Below are 19323 nucleotides of genomic sequence, written 5' to 3'. Positions count from 1 at the left end.
GATGGCCTGTCCCAGCTCTAAGAGTCCTGGGCCTCGGATAGAAGTCTCCAGATTTGAATTGCCAAACTCAAAGTCTTCTAGTGCCCTTGTGATGTGCCAAATTATCGCCATTTGCGCCACAACACCAATCACTCAAGAGTACTTAATCATTTTGTTGTATTTAGTGTTTTCTTCAGGACTGGACTTACCATCAGGTGATAGTGATACCCTCTTGATGCTTTTAGTTTGCCTGTCTAACCAGCCATGGGCAGGAGTTGCATTTTCCCAAGATTACAACAATGGTGGGGCGCCTGGGTGGCTCAATCAGTTAAGCATCCGACTTCAGCACAGGTCATGATCTCACAGTTCGTGGGTTCGGGCCCTGCATCGGGCTCTGTGCTGACAGCTCAGAGCCTGGAACCTGCTTTGGATTCCATATTTCCCTCTCTCTCTGCTCATCTCCTGCTCAAACTCTGTCTCTATCTCTCAAAAATAAAATAAATATTAAAAAACATTTTTTTTAATATTACAACAATGGTGGTAGAGTAAGAGTAACCAGGTCCTTACTGAGGGAAAGACAAGTGTGTGAGGTTTAGTATATGGACTTTTGCAAGTGCCTTTTAGGAATTTTTAGAAAGTCTGCTTCTTGGATTTTGGCCAATTTCAAATGGATGAAATGGATATGGCCATATTTGGATATATAAACTAGCACTGCTACAGATTAATTGCAAAATGCATCCGTTTTATGTTTATCTTTGTTATTTATGGTCTATGTGAAATATACATGAACCTATTATTTACACATTTATATCACCAAAATAGGTATGGGTATGAAACACCTGAAATTTAACAGTAGCTTAGACAGGTAAAAATATTGAAGAAAATTAGAGTGGACAACTAAATAGCATAATGCCCTCAAGGTCTATCCAAGTTGGCACAAATGGCGGGATTTCCTTCTTTTTATTGCTGAATAATATTCTGGTATGTGGGGGGGGGGGTTGGTATATATGTATGTGTATATACAGTATTCTCTTTATGCATTCGTGCATTGATGGACACTTAGGTTGTGTCCATTTCTTGGCTAGTGTGAATAACGCTGACGTGAAATAGTGGTGCAGGTATCTAAAGATAGTAATTTCAGGGCCACCCGGGTGGCTCAGTCCTTTAAGCATCTGATTCTTGAGCTCAGCTCAGGGCTTGAGCTTAGGGTCATGAGTTCAAGCCCCACTTTGGGCTCCACACTGGGCATGGAGTCTACTTAAATAAATTTTTTAAAAAATAGTACTATCATTTCCTTCAGATTATCCCAGAAGTAGGGCTGCTGAATCATATGGTAGTTCTGTTTTTAATGTTTTGAGGAACCTCCAAACTGTTTTTCATAGTGGCTGCACCAATTTACATTCCCACCAATAGGTCACAGGGGTTCACTTTTCTCCGCATCCTCACCAACACTTATCTTTTTGATAATCGTGAAGGCAACTTTTTCTAAACGTTTCCTAAGGTAAGAGAACAGGTCTTTTCCTCTCCAGCTAGTCTCAGAAACTGGCCTAGTGCTTGAAAAGTGGATCAGCTGTTCAATAAGTAGATGTGGAATTAATACATGAATGAAATTGGATGGTTGAAAGATTAAAAGTCCTATAGAAAACTGTGGTGAACGTCAGTGGTGCCCACTACGTCCCCTTTATCAGGTGGGGGTGGGGTGGGGAGGGGGAACCTCCCAGCTACGATGACTCACACAGCTGCCCCTTCCCTGTAGAACTGCCCTAGCTGATGGGAGGCTTTCATCCAGATGGTTATGCCCACACACACACCGAGGAGGCAGCCCACAGCCAATGATTGATTCAGGTAGAAGAGGCCAGACCACTTGGCCCCAGTAGGTACCACTCTGCAGTATAATGTATGCTCCAGAGACCCCAGTGAATCAGGCCAAGCAAGGGTTGACTTTGCTTGAGAGCACACCATTTTGAGGTTCCTACCTGGCCTATCTTGTTTCACTCCCTCATTGACAGATTTCCCCTTAGTGCACGTTCTTAATACACCTGGTGAGCTCAAGTCCCTGCCTTGGGCTCTGCTTCTAGTGAACCCATTCTAAGACATTAGAAATGAGGTTCATTCTTTCCCTTGGCTGCCAGGAAGCTCAGAACTAAGTTTGGGCCTAACAGTGTGGGGTTTTTTTAGGCTAAGTCTTCTCCTATCCCATTTTCTCCCCTCTGTTCACCAACCATGGCCTCGAAAATCATTCCTTAACTGTTGTTCTCATGTCCTTTTTCATATTTCTATAGAATCCAAATCTATGAATACTACGAAGTATAAAATTTGTAAAAGAATTGCTTAAATTAGTTCAATTTGATTTGATTAAATTAAGGTGTAAATTTTAACTTTGGGATCCTCAAATTGTTTCTTGCTTCTGCAATTTCTAGTCTTAATGGACTAAACCATCTCAATGGACAAAAATCAACGGTGTCTGGGCCCTAAACAATAGTAAACAGTAGGTCAAACAAAGTGCAGCCCCTTAGAGAGGGGCTCAGTTGACCTTGGCCCACAGGCCAGACCCAACGCACTAGCTGTCTTTGCAAATAAAGTTTTATTGGAACACAGCCAGGCCCCTGTGTCTTTCCATCCCTGATTTCTCTCCCAATCACGGTTGTCACAGGCTCCACACCCAGGGAAACACCTGGGGCACTGGATCATCAGAACCCTGGGCTCTTCTGCTGGTCTGTCCCCGTGTTCATTTTCACTAGACAGCCAGCTTGCATGACAAGAGGTGTGCTTCTGCTGCAGGGACTTTTTTAAGGACTGGGATGTGCAAGTTAGAGAGCTGAGCTTGAGAGCTGGGAGGCCAGAATTCTCATCTCAATCCTATCCCTTTCTGGCCACAGGACTTCGGATTAGTCCTTAGCTTCTTTGTGCCTCGTTTTCTTCTTTACTGATTATTTACTGATTATCACTGATGTGATAATCCACATCAGTGGTGCTCAAAGTGTGACCACTGGCCCACCTGCAAGTTTGTGAGAAATGCAGAGGCTCTGCCCCACCCACCCACCTGATACATCAGAATTTGCATTTTAGAGGCACCTGGGTGGCTCCATCCGTTAAGCGTCCGACTTCAGCTCAGGTCATTCATCTCACCTCACTCATCTCATGAGGTCAAGCCCTGCATCAGGCTCTGGGCTGACAGCTCAGAGCCCGGAGCCTGCTTCAGATTCTGTGTCTCCTTCTCTCTCTGCCCCTCCCCCCGCTCATGCTCTGTCTCTGTCTCTTTCTCAAAAAAAAATAAACATTAAAAAAATTTTTTTAGGGGTGCCTGGGTGGCTCAGTCGGTTAAGCAGCCGACTTCGGCTCAGGTCACGATCTCACAGTCCGTGAGTTCGAGCCCCGCGTCGGGCTCTGTGCTGGTAGCTCGGAGCCTGGAGCCTGCTTCTGTTTCTGTGTCTCCCTCTCTGCCCCTCCCCCACTCATGCTGTCTCTCTCTGCCTTTCAAAAATGAATAAATGTTAAAAAAATTTTTTTTTTAATTTTTTTAAAGAGTATTTGCATTTTAACAAGGTCACACTCAAGTTTGAGAGGTGCTGCTCTAACTGACTTCTAGAAAATGAATCCGGTAACCCTAAGATACTAAGACCACAAGATAATGTGGTTTTAAAAAATCCCCAGTGCTGGAGTGCCTGGGTAGCTCAGTCAGTTAAGCTTCTGACTCTGGGTTTCAGCTCAGGTCATGATCTCACGGTTCATGGGTTTGAGCCCCACATCAGGCTCCGCAGCTGGCAGCATGGAGCCTGCTTGGGATTCTCTCTCTCCCTCTCCCCCACCCCTCTCTCTCTCTCTCTCCACCCCACCCCCACTCATGCTGTCTCTGTCTCTCTCAAAATAAATAAAACTTAAAAAAACATCCCCAGTGACTAGGAAAAGGCAGCAGAGGTGACTGGTTTTCTGGAACACTGCACAACCCTATCCAGGTGGTACGTTGAAGGGATTGATTACCAAGCCAGATGCTCTGGTTTGTCTCTGAGCTGCAGGAGCAGGGGCCCAGTGGCTCAACTTCAGGGGTTTCTTATAGGGATGCACGAGGAGAGACAAGGGCACTGAGAGGGGATTCAGGCAGAACCTCGTACAGGCTAGGACCAGACAGACGTTCTGGACCCAGCGTGGCTGCAGGGCTCCAGCCACGAGAGTGTGTGGAGATTCCCACTGGGGCCCCACGGTCGTGGGTCTTGGCCATGCTTATAGTTCCTGTCTCTCACTGGCTCTGTGTGTCCTTCTCTGAATCCACTTTTCCTCTTGCTTGGGGCTTATGTTCATGTGCTCCTTCTACGTGGACATGACGCCATTAGCATTCTTGTTTGTCACAACCTGTGAGGCTCTATTCCAACTGCCGTTTGCTCCCCTCCAATGCCTGAGGGGGAATCTTGACCCCAAATTAGGGCAGACACTTCTCTCTCTGCTGGGCTCCAAAACTAGCAAATGTGGTTCTGTTGGAAAGGTTTAGAACTTGAAGGGTCAGAGATCAGTCAGAAGGTTGCTAACAGAGCCCTTTCTTTTCCATTCCAGTAATGTCAAGTGGCAGCTGTCTACCCCCACACTGGCTTTTCAGACCTCTGATGGAGAAGTTTCTTCTAAACCGTTGAAATCTTCCAGAAGTCTCGATAGAAATATAACACCATGTTTCTTCTCTGTTGTGGGCTGGATTTTCCCCGCCCCCAGTCAAAACTCACATATTGAAATCCTAACCCCCCCATATCTCCGAAGGGACCTTATTTGGAAATAGGGTCATGAAAGATGTAATTAGTTAAGACGAGTTCATTCTGGAGCAGAGTGGGCCCCTTATCTGATATGACTGGTGTCTGTGTTAAAAAGGTCATTTAGGGGCGCCTGGGTGGCTCAGTCAGTTAAGCATCCGACTTCGGCTCAGGTCATGATCTCACAGTTCGTGGGTTCGAGCCCCGCGTCGGGCTGTGTGCTGACAGCTCAGAGCCTGGAGCCTGCTTCAGATTGTGTGTCTTGTGTCTTCCTTTCTTTCTGCTCCTCCCCTGCTCACGTTCTGTCTGTCTCTCAAAAATAAATAAGCATTTTTAAAAAATCATGTTATAAAAAACATGATTTTTTTTATATTTTTGGACACAGATGCACAGGAAGAGTGCCAAGAGAACATGAAGGCAGAGATCAGGGTGATGCCTCTACAAGTCAAGGAACACCCAAACTTGTCAGTAGCTAAGGGAGAGGCATGGGACAGATTCTCACTCCCAGCTTTCAGAAGGAACCAGCCTTCTCAACACCTTGACTTTGACCCTCCAGAATGTCTAGACAATATATTTCTGTGGTTTACACCACTCAGTTTGTGGTATTTTCCTACAGCAGCCCTAGAAAACCATACACCTTTCAGTCTTAGAAGGGATAGTCAAAAAAAGAGATTTTGCCAGACTCGAGCAGTGCAGAAACAGTATGGTCACTTTTTTAGTTACTCTTGATGTCACCTGACTCCCTTTTTGAAAGCCAAGATGGCTGACCGTTGATCCCATTACAACTCATTCTCATCTGGCACCTTGAGAGTCATCTTTCCTTCATTCTCTAATATCGTTCCTCAGAAGAGAAGCTTGCAAAAATTCTCATGATGCCATTGGCATTCAGCCCATCTGAGACAACCACAAGGGCCCCTGATGCTTGAAAAGCACAGTTCAGTTTATAGAGGGGGCTTAGCGACAGGATCGAGGGGTGAGGGGGTAGGAGGCAATGGTGCTGCCCCATTTCAGTGCCATTTCAGTGCCTCAACCCTTAGGAGTTGTTAGGATGAAACTTAGACGCACAAGCAGCTTGTTTGCATATCGCACTGTTCACTGTGTGGCTGGAGAGAAATGGTCACACAGGACCGGGTGACAGGACCGGGTGACAACAAGTCCCCTGGGGGACACTTGGCAGATGTCCAGCAGAAATGGATTTCCACTGAGAAGCATTTTTTTGACATACAAGGCCGACAGAGAGACATGTAGGTGACATCCGCCCTCAGTCGCAATTTACAAATGCACAAGGCATTCAATGCAGCACATTCCCCAGTGGCTCCTGTCATTTTCCACAACTTCTGAACTGTTCCCCACATCTTAAGTCTGAGTATTTCTCTCTCCTCCATCTGTAGCCTCCCCTGTCACAACTAAAAAGGCCCTTTCAAGTGTGATTGTTCTGGAAAGCATGCCAACTGCTCCAAAACTTAAGAGAAAAATTGTTATGACTTATCTTCAGATGACAGCATGTAAATATTTTAGAAAGTGAAGTATAATGAAAAATACATGATTTCTCATTCGACTTTCAAAACCCCAAGCTGTGGGAGTGGTTCTTTCCTTGTTTCAGGGTGACAATTTGGGGGGACAGAACTGTAGAATCTCGTGCATGATGGTATATGATACATGAGCAAAGATCTCCTCTCAGTTATTTCAGTTGTCTGGTCTACTCTAAAGGAAAGTCCACCTCTGAAAGATGGTCTCCACCTAAACAAAGGAGTCAGATAATTACCTAGTGGACAAAGGTAGGTCTTATGCTTGTCTTTGAATGTTAGCATCCTGCAGGTAGGTTTTGTTTGACCAACATAGTAATGATAGAGGAAGAGGAAAAAGAGTCGAGAGACCTTTCTGGGGATGTGTTCTTCGCCACAGACCTCCCCACTCCCAATTGTCTGACATTTGTTCTCCACATAAACATCACCAACCTGACTCCTTAGGGATTTGAGTTTGTATCTCCTAAATTTGCTCGATGAATACCTGAGGCAGCAAGGAGCAGACGAGAAAAAAGAGGAGGCAACTTTTTATTCCCCTTTCTAGTCTACATGTTGACCACATAGTAAAAGCATTTTTCACATCTTCTGTGGGAAGTAGGTGACAGTCCTAGACCCCTGAATTATGAAATAATCCAATAATTGACTTTTTTCTTAGTTTGGGAGCCCCCCCCCCAAAAGCAGACGCTGAAACAAGGATTGTTCAAGTAGTTGCTTTGGGAGGCAAAGGGAACCCCAGTAGTGAATGGGGAGGTGTGACAGGGAAGAAAGGGACCAGGAAAGTGTGTGTTATCGAGCCAGCCACCACTGTGAACACCCTGAGCTCAGTCCCACCAGGAAGCTGGAAAACCACATGGACCCTGAAGCTATCAGAGGTGAAAATCCTGATCCACATAAATGCCACAGTACTTTCGGCCCCCCTGGGGCAGGTGTGCCCACCAGCTGTCGGCCTCTTGGGAGAAAGCCCTTCTACAAAGAGATGCCGATGCTGTGCTGACATTTGGAAATCACAGTGCATGGAAGGTCTAAGGGACGTGGGCCGACACCCACTGCCATCTGCTGCCATCTCGAGGGTGCAGTTTGACAAAACCTAATCTTAGGCTTGGAGTCATCGCTGTCTGGGTAATAAAGGACCAGTAAGGTGATGTGTTTGCTGGTCAGAAAGACACAGCCTTTGCAGAGACTGGTGGAGTAACAGAGCCCAGACGTTGGGGACCATGGAGTCTGACGCTGTCCTGACAACCAGAAGGCAATTCCGACAACACAGAGGGCCTGGAAAGTGACAGTTGATTCATGAACTTCTTTCCACATCTTGAGGAAGTACAGCTACCCAGGGTAACCCTGGTAAGTCTGTGGCTGGCTTTGATGGCTACACCCCAACCTCTTAGTAATCACGGTTCAGGATTGCTACCGGAAGGAATATTTAAAGACAAGGCTACAGAAATAGACAAGACTACAGGAATATTTAAAGACGAGGCTACAGAAAGCCCTCTGAGGCACAGATGAGACAGAGCACTGATTGTTTAGGAATCAATCCCTGTGGGATTTCGAAGGACCCAAGCACAGATCCCAGATCTTCAGGCTGGAATGCAGTAAAGAGAGATCACTTGCAAGAGTATGGCTCTAAAGGAACCATCCAGGCAAGGGGGGCAGAGGGCTGCCTAGGGAGATGCTGATGAATTGGGTGTTGGCAAGGCAGAGCCCTGGTGCAGCCTGCTGAAACTTAATCAGAGCAGTGGGGCTGACACAGTGGCAGCAAATGTTGGGGCCTCTGGCAGGCAATGGATGCCTCCTGCCAAGGAGCTCTCAGGAACACTCCATGAGCCCTGATTTATGCTTTGAAACCAAGCAAAAGTTCACAGTTGAGCAGGAGTTGCCAAAGTGTGGAGTCTGCAATCCATTCTCTGAAATGATTGTTGCACTTACAGTGCCCGTTATTTGTGATCAAGAGAAATGGAAGAAAAGGCTGGCAGGTTTTAGGTGAAACTTATTAAGTGCTGGCCAGCCATAGGTGGGATGGTCAACCATCTTGGTTTCCCATTTTTAACACTGAAAGTCCCACTTCCAAGGAGCTCCCAGTCCCAGGAGAACCAAGACCCTTGGTCACTCATCCCGTGGCCTTATTGGCGGCGGTGACTTATTTGAACCCAGTGAAAACACCAACCAGCTTAAGGGATTGACATGAATGTAAACCCTTCACCAACCCCCTTGACATCAGAAAGGTTAATCATGGTGTGTTTGGATCCTGCTAGAAATGAGACACGATTGCATAAGGGTCTTCCTTCCAAAGTGGATACATGGCAAAATAGGTCATAATTAGAAGCAACAATAGGCGCCATTAAACGTGGCCTTGAGGGAAGGATTTAATCAGAAGCCAAGGGCAACCATACCATCCATTGTTGGCCTTTCCAGAGATCATGACACCACCAGCACACTCTTGAACTCCCGTGGAACCCGATGGGGACATGAGGCAGATGCCGTGATACTGGTGACTTGGCTGTGGCACACAGCTCCAGCCAGCCGTGGCTTCCTGCTCACCAGCCAGCCGGCATCTCTGCTCCTCTGGGTGAGGAGCTGCCAGGCTCCAGTGGAGTGTGCTCCCCAGTGTGCACACAGCCCAGACTGGGAGGAGTTAACACCCCAGGGGCCACCACCCAGCTGCACTGTCCTGGTGGCAGGGTCACAGGGGCTCTCCAGAGAAGTTGACCCCAGCTCCCACAAGGACAACCTGTTCATCAGCTCACACTCGGTTGGATGTTTCTCCCTTCCCTGTTTCCTGTCCCCCTGCCACTAACTTAGGCTTCTTGAGACCACCTCCCCCCAGATTAACTACCTGCTCCCTGGCCCTGGTCTCAGGGTCTTTTTATGAAGAAACACAAACTGAGACCAGCCCCTTTCTCCTACAGTTGAAGCCAGCAGCCTTCTGAAAGTAAGCATAAGCGTAGCTCCTTACAGGAGGATCCACCGTCCCCATTTAAAGCCCTTTGTGAATTCACCACCACCTTCAACACGGAGTACAGAAAAGACTAGAAGTGACAAATAATGAACACACAAAACAGCTGCATGGAAATATAATCCAATCACTGATATTGTGGCAGAGAAGGACTTTCTAAGCATAAAAGCAAAAGGAAAATATTTACCAAAACTAAGTAAGAAATATTACTACATAAAACCTTTCAAAATTTCTGCAAGCCTGGTCATTGTTAAAGCTCAGCAATGGATCCGTGGGGATTCATTATACTATTCACTCTACTTTTGTTGTGCTTAATATTTTTCAGATTAAAAGGTTTTTATTCATCCCCCCAAATAAAAAGCAATTCAGTAGGTGGATAAGCTGTCAAAAGTAAGAATACACAATTTAGGAAAAATGAAAACAGCAGCTGTTCTAATATTATACAGATGGCCACTTGTGGCTTGGGATAAAAATTCCAGGGACTGCATTACACAGAGATTTTTTTTTTAAATGGTGCATCTGATATAACCCAAATTAAGGGGACATAATGAACTATGTCAGTAAGGAGAGGCTACATTATGCTGTGGTAACAAATAGCCCCAAAAGCTCAGAAGCTTCAGACCACAAAGGTTTATTTCTCATTCAGCTACACATCACCATGGTCAATAGTGAGCTCTGCTTATCACAGTCTCTCAGAGAACAGAGCTTGCATCTGGAACATTGCTCGTCACTGTGCCGAGGGAAAGAGGGTGTCCCACGGCATTTGGCCCTGACCAGTCAATGGTTCAGCCTAGAAATGACACTATGTATCAGTCACTGCCACTCTAAACTCATTAATTAAAATGGCTTACAGGACCCCACCCAACCACAAAGGGATATCATCATGGACCCAAACTGTGGACAGCTAGAAACATTTATCAGATAGCACCAATGACTACCACAATGCGCCCAGAACAACTTCTAGGTGACTCGAAAGGCAACTCAACAGTGATCTAGTGAGGACAAACACAATGTCAAAGATGTTTGTGAATAGTTTGAGTAAAATTGTTCAGTGAACTGTGAGTACAGAAAACAGTGTTTGCAAATCGATACATTGTTCTAAGCGGTAGTTAAAATAAGTATTTGCAAAAATTAATAGGTTTATGCAATATAGGGGGGAAATTTTCTGTAAGTCAAAATGCAACATATAAAAGAAAAGACTGGGCAAATATATATGTAACATAAATGACAGAAATTTGGCTAAGGTCCTTAATATAGGAAAAGCTCTAACAAATCAAAAAGAATACGAAAGAAAAAATAGGCAAAGGATATTATCTTTATGGCTTGGTGCTTTGCTAACCTTATTCATAAAGCAGCAGTACAAACGAGCAGTGAGAATGCAAGAAGATAAACTCAATGGTCATGGAAAAATTTATAACTCAAAACAACAAGGTACCATTTTTGCCCACCTAATTGGCAAAACTAGATTTTTTAAATGTAGGATTCTCAATCTTGAACCATGGGGGCTGATGGTGGAATTCTTACACACTGATGGTGAAACAAATAAATTGTTCATATGCATTATACATAGCAATCATATGGCAATATAGATCAAGAATCTTCCAACATTCATTCCTTTTTACCCTAAATTCCCCCTTTTAGAAATTCTGCCTGAGGAAATAAACAGAAATACAAAGACATATAAAATGATGTTCATCGCAGAACTTTAAAACTTAGAAACAGCCTTCCAGGTATGTCTAGATAAAGGACTAAATAACTTATGGAAGGCTATTGAATAAGACTAATAAAAATTACAGTGTAGAGGAATATTTAATTACATTAGGAAATGTTACTGATATAATAGTGAATATACATTTGAAGCATTCTGGCCACAAAAGTGGATCTCTTTTATGATCCTAATTTTATCCCTAAACCTGTTCTTTACTTAGCATTTATATATCAACTTGGCAGGAATCCACAAAATATCACCAGGGATCTTTTCTATTCGTGGAAAATTAGAAAGGATTTTTATTTTCCTGTTCAGAGTCTAAATTTCAGTTATTCTACAATGAGTATGATTTTGCAATAAAAAATGTGATAACTTTTTTTTAAGTACGTCAATGTTGTATTAAGATGTCAAAGTGACTGGAAAATAAAAACTAGTCTAACTGAGTGTTTAGGAAGAGGCAACCTGCAACAGGCTTGCCTCCCTAGTATCTGCAAGCAGGTAATACCAGTGGGCCAGGGCCTGGTCTGGTCATTCATCCAGGTCGCTACTGATTGGTGAGCAGGAGGGACCGACAAAGTGGATTTCCACCTCCTAGAATGAAAGAATGATGTCCTGGGTGGGGGCACACAGAGCCATAGCACCAGTCTCTGGCTAGAACTTGACCTTAGCAGATGGTAAGCGATTTGTGACATTTTTATATTATGAGCAAAACAACAAAATCTGCATGAACTGTTAAGAAATTCGGGGGAGTGGGGCGCCTGGGTGGCGCAGTCGGTTAAGCGTCCGACTTCAGCCAGGTCACGATCTCGCGGTCCGTGAGTTCGAGCCCCGCGTCAGGCTCTGGGCTGATGGCTCGGAGCCTGGAGCCTGTTTCCGATTCTGTGTCTCCCTCTCTCTCTGCCCCTCCCCCGTTCATGCTCTGTCTCTCTCTGTCCCAAAAATAAATAAAAAATGTTGAAAAAAAAAAAAAAAAAAAAAAAAAAGAAATTCGGGGGAGTGACATCAGCACATGGAAGCATGAGAAATCTTTTGTTTCTCCCTTTAATTTGCAATGAGTAGGGCACCCATCACCCAACAGGGGTTCCTCAACAGCACATCAGGACTCCACAGGGAACCATACATCTGTACATTGAAGGTGGGTAGACTGGACCTCACAGAGGCAGGAAAACCAGGGGAACAGCAGCAGTGGTGCCTGTAAACCCAGTGACCCTGGCAGTGGCAGAGGCCTCCGAGACGGTGGTATCCCCAACAACCCTGGGCAGCAGCAGTACCCATGACCCTAGCAGACCCAGCTGCACGCCAGCAACCCTGGCAACCTCAGCACTGGTGAGACGCTAGTGCACGGGTAACTATGACAGCCTCAGTGACCCCGCCAGAAGAGCAGGTGGTGGGTGGAAAGTGTGTGCTCCCAAACACAGCCGTAAAGCAGTTTAGGTAAGAGGGGAAAAAAAAATTACACTATATCGCCACCTGCTGGAAAATAAAAGAAAGGTCTTTAATTCCCAACCGGTTGAACAGTTAAAATCAAAGTCAATAGAACTCTACCAAAATTAAGAAAGGCATCCGTTACTTCAAATGTGTCAGCAGAGGCTCATCTCACCAAACACCATGAAAAATCACAGTAAGATGGTATCACCAAAAGCAAATGGCAGACAGTTCTCCAGCAACCAATCTCCAAGTCACAGAAAATTAGGATCTAACTGATAGAGAATTCAAAATAGCTGGTTATGAAGAAATTCAGCAAGCTAGAAGAAAACTCAGAAAGCCAATTTAATGAACTGAGGAATGAAATTAATGAAAAGAAGGAGTGCTTTGCCAAAAAGACTCAAATTCTGAAACGAAAGAACTCAACAGAGGAAATGAAGAACACATTACAAAGTATTGGAAACAGAGCAGATGGGAGGGAAGAAAGAACAGGCAAGCCAGAAGATAGGAATCTAGAATAATTCAGGTAATAGTAGAGAGAGAACTAAGATTTTTAAGAAGTGAAGAAACCACACAAGAGCTATCAGACTCCCTTAGGGGGACCAACAAAAGAATTACGGATATACCAGAAGAAGAAGGGGACAGAAGGGTTATTTAAAGAAGTAATAGCTGAGAACTTCCCTAACCTAAGGAGAGAACTAGACATACAAGTCCACAAAGCTAATCAGTCACCTTAGTATCTCAATGCTGAAAGATCCTCTTTAAGACATCTTATAACGAAGCTGTCAAAAACTGACCATAAAGAAGGATTCTTAAAGGCAGCTGGGGGGGAGAAGAGAACATAACCTACAAAGAAAAATCCCATTCGATTATCAGTAGATTTCTTCAACAGAAACTACAGGCCAGGAGAGAGTGAATGTCCTAATTCAGATTTCCAGCCAAGAATACTTTATTCAGCAAAGTGACCCTTCAGATATGAAGGAGAAAAACAAACAAAAGCTGATGGAGTTCACCACCACCAGACCTGCCTTACAAAAAATGTTGAGGGGCGCCTGGGTGGCTCAGTCGGTTAAGCGTCCGACTTCAGCTCGGGTCATGATCTCACGGTTCGTGAGTTCAAGCCCCGCGTTGGGCTCTGTGCTGACAGCTCAGAGCCTGGAGCCTACTTCGGATTCTGTGTCTCCCTCTCTCTCTGCCCCTCCCCTGCTTATGCTCTGTCTCTCTCTGTCTCAAAAATAAAAAAAAAATAAAAAAATAAAAAAAAAATGTTGAAGGGAACTCTTCTGCCTAAAATGAAAAGACAAAAATACCCCAGATTTTTACAAAGGTGATAGATAGAATCATAAAATTATAACCCTCTCTTATAATAGGATGTTAAATGTAACATAAAGCTTTAAAGAAAAAGGCATTAAAAATAAATATAGCTACTACAATTTGGAAACGAACTCCCAGCATAAAAAGAGACAATTTGTGATAACAAAAGTATAAAAAGGGAGGAGGAAAATGCCAGAACCTGTAGAGGCAAATGAAGATAAGTTGCTATCAACAGAAAAAGGATTATTTTATTTATAAGACATTTTATACAAATCTCACAGGAACCACAAAACAAAAATCTAGAGCAAAAACAAAACATCTAAAAAGCGGGGGAGGGGGCACATGGGTGGCTCAGTCAGTTAAGCCTCCAACTTCGGCTTAGGTCATGATCTCCCAGTTTGTGAGTCCGAGCCCCACGTCAGGCTCTGTGCTGACAGCTCAGGGCCTGGTGCTAGCTTCAGATTCTGTGTTTTCCTCTCTCTCTCCCCCTCCCTCCCCCCCCTCCCTCCCTCTCTCTCTCTCTCTCTCCCAAAAATAAATAAACATTTGAGAAAAAGTTTAAAAAAATAAAATACAATAAAAAGCAGGGGAGGACTTAGCAAAATGTCATAAAAAACCACCAACCTAAAAATCAAACAAAAGAAAGAAAGAAAGAGAAAAAGACGAGACAATGGAGATACAAAACAATCAGAACACAAAAGATAAAATGGCAATAGTAAGTCCTCATATATCAATAATCACCTTAAATGTAAATGGATTGAACTTACCAATCAAAAGGAACAAAGTGTCTGAATGAATTGAAACAAAGACCTGACTGCACGCTGCCTTCAGGAGACTCTTCCCAGCTCCAAACACATAGACTCAAAGTGAAGGGACAGAGGATGATACTCCAAGAAATAGTAGCCAAAAGAAAGCAGGTGTAGCCATACTCACATCAGACAAAATGGACTTCAAGCTCAAAATTGGCAACAAGAGACCAAGCAGGTCATTATATAATGATAAAAGGGTCAACACCGATCTTCTTCCACTAGAGTTACATCCTGATAAACCGATCAAAAGTTGAAAATATAAGTTGAAAATGCATTTCATGCACCTAACCTACCAAACATGATAGCTTAGCCTACCTTAAATGTGCTAGCAACACTTAGTTTAGCCTACAGTTGGGCAAGACCATCTAATACAAAGCCTATTTTATAATACAGACTTGAATACCTCAGGTAATTTATTGAACGCTGTACTGAAAGTGAAGAACAAAATGATTATGTGGGTACAGAATGTTTGCAAGTATACCAATTGCTTGCCCTCATGATCACGTGGGTGAGTAGACTGAAGCTTCCTGCTGCCTCCCACCATCATGACAGAGTACGGCATGTCACTAGATCAGGAAGAGATTAAAAACTCAAAATTCAGCGCATCGTTTCTACTGAATTGAGTATGATTTTTGTACCACCATAAAGTAAAAAATTTCTAAGTCAAACCATCATAAATTGGGGAGCCTCTGTACGTCAAGAAGACATAACAACTATAAACATATACACTCCCAACATCTGAGCACTGAAATATATTAAGCAAATACTAACAAATCTTAAGGGAGAAATATACAATACAATAACAGGAGGGGACTTCACTATCCCACCGTCGGCAAAGGAGAGATTGTGCAGACAGAAAATCAACAAGGAAACACTGGAATTGAAACACACTATAAAATAAATGGACCTATCAGACACATATAGAATGTTCCATCCACCAACAGCATACATTCTTCTCAAGTTCCTGTGAACATTCTCCAAGATAGATCATATGATAGGCCACAAAACCAATCTTAGCAAATTGAAAAAGATTGAAATCAATTTCAGCTACCTTCTCTGACCACAAAAGGCAGGAAATTAGAAGTTTCAACAAGAGGAAGGTGAGTAGATCTTCAAATATGCGGAAACTAAACAGCACACTTCTAAACAACCAATGGGTCAAAGAAGAAATCAAAATGGAATCAAACTGGGGCGCCTGGGTGGCTCAGTTGGTTGAGCGTCCAACTTTGGCTCAGGTCGTGATCTCACAGCTCATGAGTTCGAGCCCCCTGTCGGGCTCTGTGCCGACAGCTCAGAGCCTGGAGCCTGCTTCCGATTCTGTGTCTCCCTCTCTCTCTGCCCCTAACCCACTCGCATTCTGTCTCTGTCAAAAATAATAAAATAATAAATAAACACTTTCAAAAAATTAAAAATAGAAACAAATTATCTTGAAACATATTAAAATGAAAATACAATATACCCAATTTTGTAGGATGCAGCAAAAGCAGTTCTAAGAGGAAAGTTTATAGCAATAAACATATATATTAAGAAATAAGAAAAATCTCAAACAACCTAATTTTACACCTCAAGGAACTAGAAAAAGAGGAACTAGTCAAGTCCAAAGATTGCAGAAGAAAGAAAATAATAAAAATCAGAGCAAAAATAAACGAAATAAAGACCAGAAGAACAGTAGAAAGGATCAGCAAAACTAAAAACCTGTTCCTTGAAAATATAAACACGTTTGACAGCAAGACTAATTCTTTGGCTAGACTAAGAAAAAAAAAGACTCAAAATTAGAAGGAAAACAAGACATGGCAACTGATACTACAGAAATACAGAGAATTTTAAGAAACCACTATGAATAATTATATACTAACAAATTACATTGCCTGGAACAAATGGATACACTTTAGCAACAATATACCCAGACTGAATCAGGAAGGAATAGAAAATCTGAACAGATCAATAACAAATCAAGGGATTGAGTCAATTAAAAAATAACACAGAAATCAGAAATCTCTAGGTCCAGATGGCTTTGCTGGTGAATTCTACCAAACATCTAAGGAAGAATTAGCATCAGCCCTCCTTAAAGTCTTCCAGAATATCGAGAAGAGGGAACACCTCCAAACTCATTCTATGAAGCCAGCACTACTTTGGTAGCAAAACCAGATAAGGATACCACAAGGAAAGAAAACTATAGACCAATATCCCTGATGAATATAGATGCAAAAATTCACAACAAAATACTAGCAAATTGAATTCAAGAATATGTTGAAAGGATTATACACCACGACCAAATGGGATTTATCCTTGGGATACAAGGATGGTTTGACATATGCAAATCAATAAATGTAACTCAAGCATATCAATAAAATGAAAGATAAAAGCCACATGATCATCTCAATAGATACTGAAAAAGCATTTAACAAAATACAGCATCCTTTCATGATATAAATCCTTGATAGATTAGATGTGGAAGGAACTAGCTCAACATAATAAAGGCCAGATACGATAAACCCACAGCTAACATTATACTCAATGGAGAAAATTTGAAAGGATTTCCTCTGAGATCAGGAACAAGACCAGGTTGCCTACTCTGCTCACTCCTACCCAATATAGTAGTGGAAGTCCTAGCTACAGCAGTTAGGTAAGACAAAAAAACAAAAAGCATGCAAATTGGAAAGGAAGAAGTAAAATTTTCACTATTTGATGATGATGTGTTCAGGGGTGCCTGGGTGGCTTAGTTGGTTGAGCATCTGACTTTGGCTCAGGTCATGATCGCACAGCTTGTGAGTTCAAGCCCCGCGTCGGGCTCTGTGCTGACAGCTCAGAGCCTGGAGCTTGCTTCAGATTCTGTGTCCCGCTCTCACTCTGCCCCTCCCTTACTCATGCTCTGTCTCTCTCAAGAATAAACAAAAAACATTTAAAAAAATTTATAAATGCACTTGCCTTCTTAAAAGAAAAGAAAAAGTCCTGTAGGAGGGGAAGTGGAGGTGGAGAAGGGAATTCCAATGTAAAGGGTTGGGGCGAGTCTGATGGCCGGTCTACTATATGAGCATGTGCTACTGACGAAGGGTGGGAGAGCCCCAGCAGACAGCCCACCCTCCAGGCCCAGCTCCCTCCTGCAGTGCAGACTGCTGACCCATCTCATCCAAGTCTCTAGGTGAGCCTCCCAACCCCATCTGGTCTTTGGTTCTCCTTTACCATGGAGTCTCTGGATAAAATTCCTTCTGTTGAACTACGTACAGCATTATTTGCCTGACTGAACCTTGATTGATACAGTGTATTGATTGGGATGTTAAATTTATAAGTTAACTTGGGGAAAATCGACATCTCTGCAATGCTTTCTTTCTGTCCAAGATCATCATGTGTTGATGTGTCTTTCCATTGGGTCAAATCTTCATGTGTCCCTCCATAGTCTTCAAAGCCTTCAAAGTCTTATTAGTACTTAGCTCTTTTTTTTTTTTTCTTAGTTTCTTGGGTTTCTTTCTAAGTATTTTACCCTTCCTGTGGTTAGTATAAATGGTGCTTCACATCGAATTCAATAGGTTAATATGTAAAGTCCTTAGGGCAGTCCCTGGCATACAGTAAGTGCCATAGTAGTGCTTCTTCTCATTATCATCTTAGTTTCTTTCGTTGTATTCCCCAACTTATTGTTGGAATATGGGTCACAGTTGTTGGGTCTGTTTCTGCCCAGCTCCCGTTCAGGAGCAGCTGGGGGCAGAACTAGATCTTGGGGCATCAATTAACAGGAAAGTAAGGTGTGCCAGCAACAGACCCATTCCATAACCAGCTCTCTTATAGGTGCCCTTTTCCCATGTATCTGTCCCCAGACTACTTGGGGACTATTTGGTCCTGATACCCAATCATTAGATGTAACTATTATTATGTCATATAAACACACACACATACACACACACACACACACACACACCACATCTTAGAAAAACAAGGCTTACTATTGCTAGGAATCACAGTGGCAAGTCTTGTGGGCAAGTCTTACAGTCCAATACAAAACTGATGTTTGCTGCTTACTCCTCAGAAACAGGCTGACAGTTGTGCTCTGTGCATCAGTGGGCCAGGCCACATAACACACTGCCCCCCAAACTCAGTAGTTTAAAACAACCACCATTCAAGTCCTGCTCATGGGTCTGCAGGTCAGCTGGGTTGTTCTGCTGATCTGGGCCAGCCTCGGCTCATGCCAGCTGGCCTCACTCATGCATCTGTGGTCAGCTAGAAGGTGAACTACAGACCGGCTGGTCTGGAGTAGCCTCCCTCCTACGTCTGCCACTTGTGGGCTGTCAGCTGGGATGGTAATCTGGGCTAAATCTGTCATCAACCAGCAGACCAACTCAGGTTTGTTCCATGGTGCTACAGAATTGAGGGATTCTTGAGACCTATGCTTGGAACTGACACAGCCTGACTTTCCACCACTTTCTGTTGGACAAAGCAAAGACAGGAAGCCAGCCAGATTCAAGGGGTGGGAAGTACACCTCTCCTTTTGGTGGGCAAGACTGCAAAGTCATATTGCAGAGGAGGCATGAATACAGAGAAGCCTGAAAAATTAGAGTCACAATCGTCTCCCAAAACCCTACAACACAGTGACAATGCTTCTAGCACCAATTACCTTTTAGCAAAGGTTGCTTTGTCTCACCAGCAGCCCATCTGTGGACTGATTCAGAGGAAAGTTCCACGTTTGGTGGGCTTCACCCGTTTACCCTGATCCACACCTGTCTCAATTTCATTGGGTGCCATTTCTTGACATTGAGCCCAAATCTGAGTCTGTCTGAGCATGTGATCCCCTGCACCAGCTGTAGGGATGATACATTTGCCCGTCTGTCCTGGTTTCTGAGAGCAGTTACTGACTTCGGTGGAGTTTTCCAGTATTGATTTTCCA

The 19323-nt window shown here is 43.5% G+C and overlaps 1 protein-coding gene across 1 annotated transcript in view; it reads left to right on the top strand.

Moving 5' to 3' along the window:
- PCSK2 (proprotein convertase subtilisin/kexin type 2) overlaps nucleotides 1-19323 on the top strand; it is a 275251-nt gene that overhangs the window by 232047 nt on the left and 23881 nt on the right. The gene's annotated exons all lie outside the window — the stretch shown is intronic.

Source organism: Neofelis nebulosa, chromosome 9 (assembly GCF_028018385.1).
Source record: "Neofelis nebulosa isolate mNeoNeb1 chromosome 9, mNeoNeb1.pri, whole genome shotgun sequence".
Lineage (NCBI taxonomy): Eukaryota > Metazoa > Chordata > Mammalia > Carnivora > Felidae > Neofelis > Neofelis nebulosa.
This window is presented reverse-complemented; position numbering and strand designations above follow the sequence as displayed.